Here is a 13,007-nt window from a genome sequence, read left to right as displayed (position 1 = left end):
CAAGTGAGACTATTTAGAATGATTCAGATTACATTCTGTAGTGCAGAAAGTATCATTTTGAAAAGCCTAAATATGCATCTCTTCCTGACAGAAATGAAAACTTTGAATCATGCTTTTTTCCCCAACAAAGAAAAGCTCTTCAGAGACAGAAAAGTAAATACTAAGTAAATACTAACAAAGCAATTATCCCCTCTAAAAGCATTTTTCTGCCTTAGGAGTCTCGCTGTTCTCTGTAGGTTTCCTCTCCTCTCAGGCTTCCTCTGCTCCAGTAATGTGGTCTCTCCAATGTACTTCTGTACACCTGGTCTGATTATCCAAGACTCAGGCACCCTCTTTCACTCCAGCTGAGATCACTTCTCTCAGATTCCAGGCCTCACCTCTTTCTGCTCTAGGATTTCTCACTCTTCTCCATCTGTTTCACACTAAATGGATTTCTTACAGGTCTCATGTCCACTTTTCCCAACAGCCATATTACTGCCTAGGATTGTGAACGGTTTTTTCACCTTCCCCTCTAGCAGTCCACTAGTCACATAAATCTGATATTAATTGGAATTTATGAGGTCTGCCAGAGGTATGCCTTGAATTATTAATAACTAATGATTCCTTCTGGCTTTCCAAAAACAAACCAACCAAAAAAAGTGATAAAATCTATCCCCCTCTGTTTTTTTCCAAAATAGGATCAACCTATAAAGACAGTAAGAAAATGCTTCACATCACATGAGAAACTTTGCCTAAGGACCCACAATCAGCCAAGATTGGATCTTCCCATCCCTAAGAATAGAAACTAAAATGGCCGAGTACTAGTATTGCTAATCACTTAGGCAAGGATCTCTTGTAATATGCATATGGATAAATACTTTTTCTCAATTCCAACCTAGCTAAAAAGGACTTCAAGTTACCAATCAAGTGTCACACCCTGCTTTGCTATGTAAATTGCCCATTGCACAAGTAGTATCTAGAAAAGAGATGGGTGGGGAAGCTGCAAGTTAAACAAACTTGAAATGTGGCTGGAAGATGGAAGGTCAAATTGGGCAAACTGTTACCCCCAAAAATCTAAGTCACATGTTTTTACCCCAAATTATGAACTATATATTGTATTCCTTGTAAATCAAATATATCATGAATTGTCTTGGTCACGTCAAATCAGAATCTGTACATTTGCCTTGTGAATCAGATCTACATCTTTCTATACGTGGAAAATATGTCTGTTCTATTAGAGAGACAAGATGGGTGAGGTAATATCTTTTATTGGAAAACATTCTGTTGGTGAGAGAAACAAGCTTACAAAAGAACTCTGTATGAGCTTGAAAGTCCTAAATATTGTGAAATTTTTCTATATAATCAAAGAATGTATTATGTATGTCCTCCAAATGTAGAATATAAGGATTTTGTTGGTTTTCATTGTAACTAATTGTTGCACTCTAGAAATAATAGGAATTTTCTGGCAACAGCAACGAGAAATGTTAGAAGATATAAACCAAGGTATAATTTTAAGATATTAAGAGATATTGCTTAAAAAAGAGGGAGAATCCCAGTTGATAGTTGGGGCTAATACAAAAATACCATCCTTGAAATGAATCACACTCAAAAAGCCTCTGATAATAAAAGGATTGAAGTAATTTCTTACACACCATCACCGTCTACTGGATACCAATGGAAGCAGGCAAAGAAATTGAAACGGGAGTATATAAAAATGTCAAGTCACCCAGTGCTGAGGAGAATTGACTGAACCCAACACAAGAAGCTGCAGAATCTTAAGTGTGACTGACTTAGACCAGCTGTGTGAAAAGGACTCTTCCCCCCATCCCAGGGTTAAGCGTGGTGAGAATTCATTTAAAATATTGTATTTCCCCACCTCATCTTTAATATAAATAACTGTAGGTTATCTTGTTGAATCTACACTCCTATTGGGACCTCAAGTAACTACATTTTAGATTTTATTGCCTTTATAATTCCAAGCCTAAGAGAGATTGAAAAGAATTTTAAGCAATTGCTTTTAAACTTCTTCCTTTTGGACCAATCATACTCTTCCTTAAGCCTCATTCCTTAAAGACAAGTGCACCCTTGGAAGTGTAGCAAATGTTTTAGGTACTAAAGAATTCAGAATTGTTGATCATAAGTAAATGTGATAAAAAAATCTTGGCAATTTGCATTGTTCTTTGATATAACTACTGAGCTTCAACTCTAGTCTGTGATAATTGCTTGCAAGTCTATATTGTGTGTGTAGTACACACAACTGGTTGTGTCTGCACTTGAGTGGAGAACTATTGGTAATATATTAATGTGGTGGATTAATACACTGTTGGTTGGTAAAGAATAAGCAAATGTCCTGATTTCGGAAATGCTCTTCAAGTTGACCTGAAAAGAACCCAGCGTTAAACTGGTATGTTAACAATCCCTGGACTCAAGAAAGACGCGTTATTGTATGGGACTCTAGTATGTATTGGCAAATCAAGCTTGTTAGAGTTCAGCTTTAAAAACAGAACTGCCACCCTGGCAAATTCATAAATTGACCCTCTTTCATGCTTACAGGTCACGTGAAAATTGACTCAGAGTGTTTTTTAAATTCTTCAAAATATTCCAGTTGACACTAGCAGCCATGGAAGCCCGGTCTATGCCACACTATTTGATAAAACACTGAAGGTCCAATTTTCAGCAGTGGTCAACATTGGCCTAACACTGCACCCACTGAAAACTCCCCTTGACTTCACTGGAGGCAGAGGTAGGAAAATGAGACCCTAAATGATTATTTGCCAATTTTCACTTATGAATACACGGTGCTTTGCTGTTACTGCAAAGCATTTTTTTTCTATCCGCTTTGGTGCTTTATGAGGGCTCTTATTTTTGCTGCAGCTCTGTTCTATCCCTTAGCCTTATATATATTCAGTGTCTGCTTCCCTCTAAACGTTCTATTGTCTTTATTCTATAAAGATTTTCCCTACAATCTCACCACTAACATTCTATATTTTAAATATTAATTGTAATATAAATTGAGCTGTACTCACACCTGCACCTGAAAAGTAATCATTCCGAAGGGAACAAACAGGTGTTATCCACGGTTTATCCATTATTATTTGCTGAGTGACAACAGTATGCTCGGTGCTCTTTCAAAGAGCTCAGTTCCTGTCCCAAGGGGCTTACAATCTACTGCAAGCTACTTAAAAATGAGAATAAAACCACAATAACTAACCACATTTTAGCTTTGATTTTGTAAAAAAAAAAAAAAAAAAAAAATAGCTTTCAGTACTAAGTCAAACCCTGACTAACAGGCCTTCATGCACAAGTGTTTTATTTTATTTATTTGCTAAAGACAAATTATATTAACAGCAAGTCCCTATATCCTGAGATCCCTAAGGTCATAACTCCCACTTTGACAGCGTAGGCCCTTATTCATGCTCTAGCGGGGATCAGAAGCCTTCTACACCTCTGTACCCTCCCTCCGGCAAGAGCACCAAATTCTATCCTCTGAATGTACACAAGTCAATGAACACTCCACATATAATTTGGCTCATTAACAAGGTAATATATGGGGCCAACTTCTGCTCACAGTGTATACTTGGAGTAACTTCATTTGAGCATCCAAATTCTACCCTCATGGAACTCCCTCTGAAGTCACTGGAGTTACTCTGCATTTGAATCAGAGTAACAGAGTAGAATTAGGCCCACAATCTCCAAGATGTTGCTGACAGCCATTAAACATTTGACAATTTCAATATGAATACTGACGTTCACGGAGTAAGATTCATATTTCTATCTAATAGAACAACTATGTAACATCCTGTAGATAAGCACATTTACAATCGGGGAAAAAAAACAACATTTCAGTGACAGGTTTGGATATCACCACATGCTATGGGAGCTGAGAATAAGTAGTTTTTCCACCAGCACTTTAAGCTGCAATTTAGTTATAATTAAACATTTATGGAACAATCCTGTGGCTTCAAGCCAATAATCCTTGTCACCCAAATAGGGACTACATGCATGACTAGGGACTAGCTGTATGGCTAAAATTGAAGGGACTGGGCCCTTACATAGCATTCTTGATACTTTTGAGAGTAAGACATGGTTCCCATGATTTGTTGTTTATAAGCCTGCACACAAATGCTCCCAAATCACTCTCCAGTAGCACGTTTATCTTCCTTTACCTCTTCTGTGACTGTTTAGATCCTGGACTTGGCCACAAATCCAATGCAATTTTAGAAAATTTGAAAAATTATGGGTTATCCACTCATCACATTTCTACTTTTGCAATGCCATATTGATAAAAATAGGAGTTTATAGAGTCAAACAAATAGTAATATGGTATTTCAACTGGAACATGGTCCTGTGGGAAAGTACACAGTGTATACTACATTATTTTTTTATTTGAGAAACCTCACAGACCTGGACATTTTACATTCAAGTTTCATATAGGCACTGATTATTAGGTGATTTATGGTGTATATACTTTACATTTGTTTGAAATGCCTATGACATGTAGACATTTTTTGAATTTGTGATCATAAAGATTTTTTTGATGATAGAATTATGAGCTCCAGGCTGAAGTTTTTGAAATTTGGTGGTAGATTTACAATTCAAAGAAGTTACCTAAATTAACAGAAATGCCCTAAAAGAACAGCTGTCTGCCTGACTGATCCAAGAAAATGAACACTGAAAATAAACAGCTTCCCTGTAGAAGACTGTGATAAAGCTAATCACCCTTTGCATAATGGATTTATTTTCCCTTGTGCTTATGCACTTGGTGAACCTAAGTTATAAATATTTAAATATTACAGACATCGGAGGCATAAATTAAAAAAAAAGAAAAAAAAAGAAAAGGATGTCAGTAATCTGACAATAGCAAATCCAGATGTCTTAAATGAATCACAAGACTCAATGATCACATGTGAGTCCAAAACAATGATTATGGTATAGGGATATAACCCATTTTCAACCATACTTTAATAAGGCTTTTCTGGTTAAATACCAATGTTCCTCCTAACTTAAGAGGGCATAGCCTTTGGATAAATGCCAGAGTTTTATTAGAATTCTTGTACCATTATCGGAGATGCAAGCACAAGAGAAAGATACGTAGTTTAAAATTATTGGGGCAAATCCTCAGCTGGTGTGAATGGTCATAGCTCCATTGAAGTTGCGTCAATTGAGCTATTTATAGGAGGATCTACCTCATTAATATTCTTCTAAAATTTTTTGTTTTGTTTTACAAATTCTCTATTTCAGAAAAATGTCACCACAGCATATACATTCTATATGGAAAATGAATAGGCATTACAAATTCACTGCTAGTATACTCATTACATCAATGAGTTAAGGCCAAAAGTTTCAGAAGCATCTACTAATTTCCAGTGGCTTCAGTTTTGGGTGCCTAGCTTCAGAGACTGCGGGTCTGTCTACACTGCAATTAAAAACCAGCAGCTGGCCCGTGCCTGCTGACTTGGGCTCATGGAGCTTGGGCTAAGGGGCTGTCTAATTGTGGTGTAGACTTTTGGACTTGGGCTTCAGCTCGAAGTCTGGGATCCTCCCACCTTGCAGGGAATGTCTATTAAACAGCCCCTTAGCTCAAGCCCTGCAACCCTGAGTCTCCTGGCACAGACCAGTGTCTAATTGCAGTGTAGACATACCCTTGGAGGCTGATTTTCACACGCATTAAGTCTCTGCAGCCACAGTAGGTTTAAGGCATAGACACTCTAGGCTCATGACTAGGGTCCAAGTTCCTGGAGTTACAAGGTATCAGAATATCAGCTTTCATTTTTAAAAATAAAAAATTTCTAGTAGTCATGGATACTTACAAAAGCTTGAAAACATTAACCAAGTATAAAGAATGCCTATTTGTGTCTACAGGAAGCCTGAAAAAAGTAGAGTGAAATGCCTTAACTCTGACACTCTGGCAGGGTGGGACTGCAGCATGAGGGTGAAACTATTGTGGGGAAGGGGGGATCGAAGCGCCCATGTGGAGCATGCTTGGGACCCCAATTAGTTTAATTCAGCCTTATCCACAGCTGAAAGTGCTTAGCACTTCTAGTAACCAAATACCTGGTGTCTCATGTTGGGCACCCAAAATTAGAGGTCAATTCTGCAAATTTAGGCTTAAGCTTGTAGTATACAGATACTGGTACTAAAATCATCCTTTCATTAGGGTATTATATTGTGGCTCCAGCAAGCATTGTGTCTTTCTGGGGCACACGCTTCCTGTTTCCACATTGCTCCCCATTCAAAAGCATGCCTTAAGGACATGGTCTTACTCCCGTTAAGGCCTTTCATTTGACTTTAATGAGAGTTAGATGGTACAGTCAGCCCCCAAACTGTTTTTTGTTTAAAACAAACAAACATACATGATTTTGATGTGAAATCGAGGGAAGATTAAGCACTGTTTGTAAAACGGGATTCACTGTATCCTTTTAATTCGTATTGAAATGTTTATACAAAGTTAGCTAGTCAGTCATGCCTTCTCTCAGTTGCTTTGTCCTCAGTTTGTTCCAACACCACACTATTATGCTTCCTTTTGAAAGGTGAGCTTTGTACAAGCACCGATATGGCCATCTCAAGCACTGTAAGTATGATCACAGGTATTTCTCAATAATGGAACACTTCAACTAAAAACTGCATCAGTGTTGCCACCAAAATTGTTTCATATGTATTTTAAAATAAAAATAAATCTCAAAATCCATTAATAAATAAGTGCAAAAGAAAGAAAATGTAAATGGCTCGTTAATTGTGTTTATCTCAGTGTGAGGCCATGTCAAAAAGCCTGCAGCAAATGTATTTTGTTAGAAGCACCACTTGCACAGCAGGCATTAAACATTAGAAAAGAAGCTTGTCATTACTGGGATAAGACGGAAAAGGCTACTAACATTTTACTAAATCATTAATATTATATCTAAAATATTTGAAACGCTGAATTAAAAATCCATTTACACAGTATTTCTCTACTAGACTCCTCAAACTTAATCTTACACAGTTTAGGGTGCCGGGGGGGATGGGGGGGGAGACGGACCCACAGGAGGACCCTGTGACATTCTATGCTTTGTATTCTTGATTAGTTCTAATTTTTTTCCCCAGCAGGTTTGTGCATCTTGGTTGAACTATCTAAAGCCAGATTTGGTGAGGTTTAAAAAAAAAAAAAAAAAAAAAGCTACCCCCAGATCTTACATGGTTAATAGGGCTCACTTGAAGGAAGTGAATCTCTCACTTAAATCCCTTTCAGTAGCCTAGCTAAAGACTTAAATTTTATACAGTCAAAAAGATCTTTGGTTTCCCATTCACCCACCCACGCAGGGAGAAATGAAAGTAAAACAATCTAAATTAAATGAAATTTTCACTATCACTGCTCAGAATTCTCTGCAATAAGTTTGCCATTTGCTTTGTGTCCTTTTCAGTTTTGGAGTCTAGCTTTTTGCTTACCCTTTTGAAGTTGATCCTGAGATGACAGGTGAATTACTGGGGGGATGGGGGGAAGTGACATAAGTGAACCCCAAAATGTGAGAGAAATATGAAATGGTGAGTTGAAAGCAGCTTAGTATCAAAACATTAAGCTGCTGGAGATCAAATATGCTCTTCAGCCTGTCTAGGGAAGAGGTACTGTGACAGCACAGTCCCATAGTCCAGTAGTCCAAATTCTATACCAATAAGCTGCTTTGGGATTCTAGAGACCCTTTTTCCTACCAGAGAAAGTTCATTTACATTACACAGGTACCCTTGAGAGCAATGGAATGCTCTTTTCCCCAAACTTAGGCCTTTTAAAATGACTGAAAATGGTGTTGGGGCTGTTTTTAAAGACATCAATAATTGAGCAAATTCATTCTACATGTCAATCATCCATGTATAGTTTTGAAACCTTTTTGGGAGATGCAATGGGTTACCTAAACTTAAGCCACAAATGTATCCTGTAAATTTGAATTCTCTATATATAGCTAAGAAAACAGTGCTTGGAAAAGAGCTTGCTATAGTCCACTCACTCTACTCCAAAGAGAAGGCAGTGGTAGTAGGATTTAGATATTTTAATATATGCACCAATGGTGTCCTACTTAAATATACAAATTACCCCTTAATGTGCAATCTAATGCTGTCTACACTTAAACCGCTACAGCAGCGCAGCTTGTAGCTACCCTACAGCAATGGGAGAACCCTACCCATTGGTGTAGTTAATCCCCCTCCTGAGAGGCTGTAGCTACAGCAACGGAAAAGTTGTTCCATCGGCCTAGCACCGTCTACACCGGGGTTTAGCTTGGCTTAACAACATCACTCCAGGGCGTGGATTTTTCACACCCTTGAGTGACACAGCTGAACAGACTTAACTTTTTCGTGTAGGTCTGGCCTAATTCAGCCCAGTATTTCAGAAACTGTGACTAGTTTAAAAAAAATTATAGCATTAACCTGACATGTTTAGGTCACTCTCTGAAAAATAAAAGGCTGCTTTCTATCAAAAACCTCAAGGTTTTTTGTAAACACTTAACCCTTGAAAATTCCCAATGCGTATATCATGTGAATGGAAGGATGTTGTTCAGTGTGTACATGCTATCAAAGAGGGGCTGCATGTTCACTTCTGAGGAAATACACAAAATGTACAAGAAAGTACATCAGCAGAGTAATTGAGATTTTCAAGACATATATTAAATTCAGGTGTTCACGACTGCAATGGGCTCTTGGCTTTGCCTCCATTTTTGCTGGTACAATAAAGAACCTGGGGACTAGAACCTGGGTCTGCGGACCCTGGGGCAACTGATTTTCCCACAGTGCCCTGGAAGGCCCTGCAGAGCCATAATAAAGGAGAACTATGGAGAGTAGTTGCCGCAGGAAGTACCACCAATGACATCCAGAGTGACAGTACCCTGCAGCCTTCTGACTGGACAAGTGCCCCTACTTAATCCCAAAAGTTGCCCCAGGAAGTTATCTGGGCAAGCATACAGACCTTGGCCTGCTATTTGCCAGACTTTGCCTCATCTCCAGATTTTTGGTCTCTTGACTCCAGCCTGACTTTGACCCTGACTCCTGCCTCATGATGCTAACCCAATACTGCCTTTGATCTCCGATCTGTGACCCTGGACTGACTGATCCTGACTCGTTTATGGAACCTGGTCTCGCGATTACGTTAACTCTAGCCCGGCAACTCTCATCCCTGGTGGGAAGACCTCAGCCCAGCTGCAACCACTAGGCAAGACTGCCTGTGCTCTGGTCCCTTCTAGCACAACTGCTAAGATTCAGTCATCCAATTGCTTGATTTTGGGGCACAACTAGGGAGTTAGAAGTACAAGCCTGCATTATTAAAAATAGCCAACAATATGGCAGGCACAGTTTTGCAACCATAACATTCTGCCTGCAATAATACCAATTTATTAGTATGTATATTGCAGTAGTGAACACAGTGCACTAGGTAGTTTTGAATACATCAGAAGAGAAAATCTGTCCCAGACATAACACAAGGGAGAGCCACGCAAATGAGTGGAGGGGGAAAACAGGATGAGCTGACGAGTTGCAAATAGGATTACATGTCAAATTAGTTTCATGCAAGTGTCTTTGCAAGGTATGTTCCCTAATATACTGATAACTCTCCTCTCCAAACCACAAAAATCCCCTTCTAGGGGAAAATGTCCCCCATTGCTTAACCCCCCCTTCTCCTCTATAAAAAGGAATCTATCCTGCTGCACTAAATCACTAACTGAAATGGGTGTCATTTAGCTATGAGAGGTCAAGTTAACACCTAGCTAAATATCAGGGCCATAAGTTATACCTTTTGTGCCTCCATATGATTTCCCTGAAAGAGAGAGGCCACCCTTTAAAATTTGGTCTGTTATGCTTCAATTATGGTAAAAATAACTTCTCTTTGATAGAAAGATTAAACATCCCATTTCAGCAAAAATTAAATGCATATTCTTTTGCAAAGTATTGCCTTGGCACCAGGTCTTGGACAGGAGAATAGGATTTACAGGACAGGAATTTAAAATCCAATAAAGACAACTATTCTGAACCCTGAAGGCTTCACATCTTTAATTTGGGGCCTTTGCTTCACAAAGAGCATCATCGTACAGCTCAGTTTCAGAAGCTGATACACAGAAATTTATTATTACAATCACCTAGCTCCAGAATTACTCCATAAATGTTTGGATACTTCACCTGACACTAAAAAACAACAGTTAAAAAAGTACCATGTACCTTTTACGGAGAGTTCAAGGACCGAGTTAAAAAGTGTGAATGACTGCAAGACCTCCAGGACTGGCTTATAATATGCTGCTTTCACAATTGATTAGGGATATTAAGACCTTGTCTTATGGGGTTGATGGTATAGAAAAAACAAGCCAGAATGCAATAAGCGTGGCTAGAGACACCTCAGGGCAGAGTGAAATCAGGTATGAACATACAGGGCAAAATCCTGGTCCTGCTGAAGTCAATGGAAAAAAACTCTCATTGTTTCACTGGCTAGGGTTTCACCCATATTTCTTAACTGACTGGCTCTAATTTTACTGGCCTACAGTACCACATGCTGCAGCTCATTGTCCCTCTTATATTCACCTCCTAATCTTATCTCTTTGCCTTCTCTCATGTAGAACTTAAAATCCTAATGCCCAAGGTCCTGCCTATCTGGGAGATCACCTTTCTCCCCAAATGGTTACAGTAAAATTGCAACAAGATGCTGCACCAACCTGGAAGCCACCTCAGTTTAAAAAGGAGGAGGCTGCTGGCAAGACATTATCCAAGATATACTTTCATATTGGAATTCTATCCCTGCCCCACCTTCATTCCAAAACAACCCAAGTTTGTGGATGTTTAGGCCACGCGATAATTCCCACCTATATTTTCTAGGAATTTGGGAAATGATGAGAGTTGGGAATTGGCTGGATTTGTTGAGGAGAGTGGGTAAGGATATTACTGGATTGGTAGCTTATTTGAGGTTGAATTAGTCTTTTTAAATGCTTGAATGAGATATTTTAAATTTAATTTGTAACTACCTATAGCTTTGGAAAGGCACATCTGTATATAAATCCAGCAAAATATGTAGGCAAGACAGAAAAATTCCAAAATTATTTGGGCAGTGAAGGTAATTTTTCCTCTGCTTAGCTGCTGCTCTGGGCTAAGTAACCCATTGATTCTCCATTCCCTTGTTCCTCACCTTCTGCATTCCAAACATCCATCCAGCTGTGGGGAGAACATCTGAGGAACTTTTAGGTTCCAATGATGCCACTCTCATTTTATTAAAAAGGAAGTCATTAAAAAAAGATTTTCCTGTCACACAAATCAGTCTGGCTCTGAGAATGGCTGTTGCTCACAGAAGGGGGGCTATTTTCCCTTCTTTACATAAATATCTGTAAGCTTTCACTAGCATAAACTCTTCAAGTAGTTTAGCTGTTCAGACTTCCTAAGCAAATTTATCAATTTTATGGGAAGGATCCCAAATGTTGAAATAGTGAGCTTCATAAGGTTGACAGATTAAGCCAAGAACAAATAAAACTAGTACATTATTTCAGCAGGGATGCAATCAATGTTCTGTGAAATGAGGTGGTCTCTTTACTCTGAATTGGTTCAGAAGATGGGGAAACATGCAGAGATTCTTTGCAGCATGGTCATGGCCCCGTTAACACCAAATTTTAGACATACATAAATAAATCCCAATAAGACTGAGGCTTTGCTACAGTTGAATTTTCTCATTCTTATTTTCTTGAGGGTGTGTGTGTTTTGTCTGATATAATACTATTTTACCTGTCCAGCAAATTGTAACAATCTGATGTTTGTTAACATTCTCACTAAAAGATTGGTAGATTGCAACATGAAACACTTTCACGCAAAAGTTGTAGACATTTCTATTAAGCAGGTAAATTGTTTGTATCCTTATTTCAACATGATTTCCATTATGAAAAACTCAATACCCACAAAAAAGGTATTTGAAATACCAGCGTTTGTTTCTACTTAGAATAGGAGATACCTATTGATACATAGTGGTATGAGATAACTGAGGTGATTGCTAGTGGGTAATTACTGATATTTTAAGAGTGATAGTAGTAGACCAAATCTTAAGGAAAACCAATGAACATGAGATTAAATGTCAACCATGACTGAGATTCAGCCATTATTTGCTCCATTGTCACTGTAACGCAAGGGGACACAGGAAGTAGGACTCCATAAAGGAATGGCTAAAGGTACTATCTTGCAGTTTGTCTGCCGGATTCTTTGCAACGGGGTGGAAATGCATTAAAATGAAATAAGGGATATCCCTCTTTCCCATTAATGATCAGGTACAAAGGGGAATATTACTACAGGTATTAGGTCTTCAACTTCAAGCATTTCATTATACTAATCGGCCTTCCCCCTTCATTTTTATTCATGAGTAGCTCAGGGTAGGGGTTTTTTGAAATCACATCTGCCAGACTCTGAAGTTCTGACCTACTTTGCTGTACTGAGAACCACAGTATTCCTTCTGTAGGGCATTCCTATAAAAAAAATCATGCATTTTTACCAGAAACAATTTAAAGGGTTTTTTGAGTTAATAATGAGATTCTTTTAGGTGAAAGGAAATATTCTTTTGGGGGTGAGGTGAAAATACAGAGATGGATGGATGTTTCAAAAATCTCAACTTTGAAAAAATATCCTGGAGAAAGAATATGAAAGCTAGTATAAATCATAATATATCATAATGCTCCCAAATATTTATTTGCCTAAAACAGGTAGATATATCTAAAATTAGACAGATGCATTGACATTTTTCTTGACAGATTCATAACCCTCTGGTTCCCAAACTTTAATGTTCAATAACATTTCATTAGTATACTCCAGTGTATTTATTACTATGCATTATTAATACAGATATGTGCCTATGAGATGTACAGTTTGTAATTATTTTTCCTTTCAAAACATAATAGCTTCACACTGGAGTTGTTGCAGCTACGATATTTCATCTCTGAATGCTCCTTCAAACATTCTGGGGCAGTGACAGAAATGTGTATTTGAACAGAAAAGCTGTCAAGAAGGTACTGTGGTGCTATTCATCACATTTTTAATCCTGACCATACTGAGATGCT

The 13,007-nt window shown here is 38.3% G+C and overlaps 1 long non-coding RNA gene across 1 annotated transcript in view; it reads right to left on the bottom strand.

Moving 5' to 3' along the window:
• LOC122461868 overlaps positions 1 to 13,007 on the bottom strand; it is a 136,825-nt gene that overhangs the window by 13,833 nt on the left and 109,985 nt on the right. The gene's annotated exons all lie outside the window — the stretch shown is intronic.

This window comes from Chelonia mydas, chromosome 9 (assembly GCF_015237465.2).
Source record: "Chelonia mydas isolate rCheMyd1 chromosome 9, rCheMyd1.pri.v2, whole genome shotgun sequence".
NCBI classification, from domain to species: Eukaryota; Metazoa; Chordata; order Testudines; family Cheloniidae; genus Chelonia; species Chelonia mydas.
The sequence above is the reverse complement of the archived record's forward strand: the minus strand, read 5'-3'. Positions and strand labels throughout refer to the sequence as shown.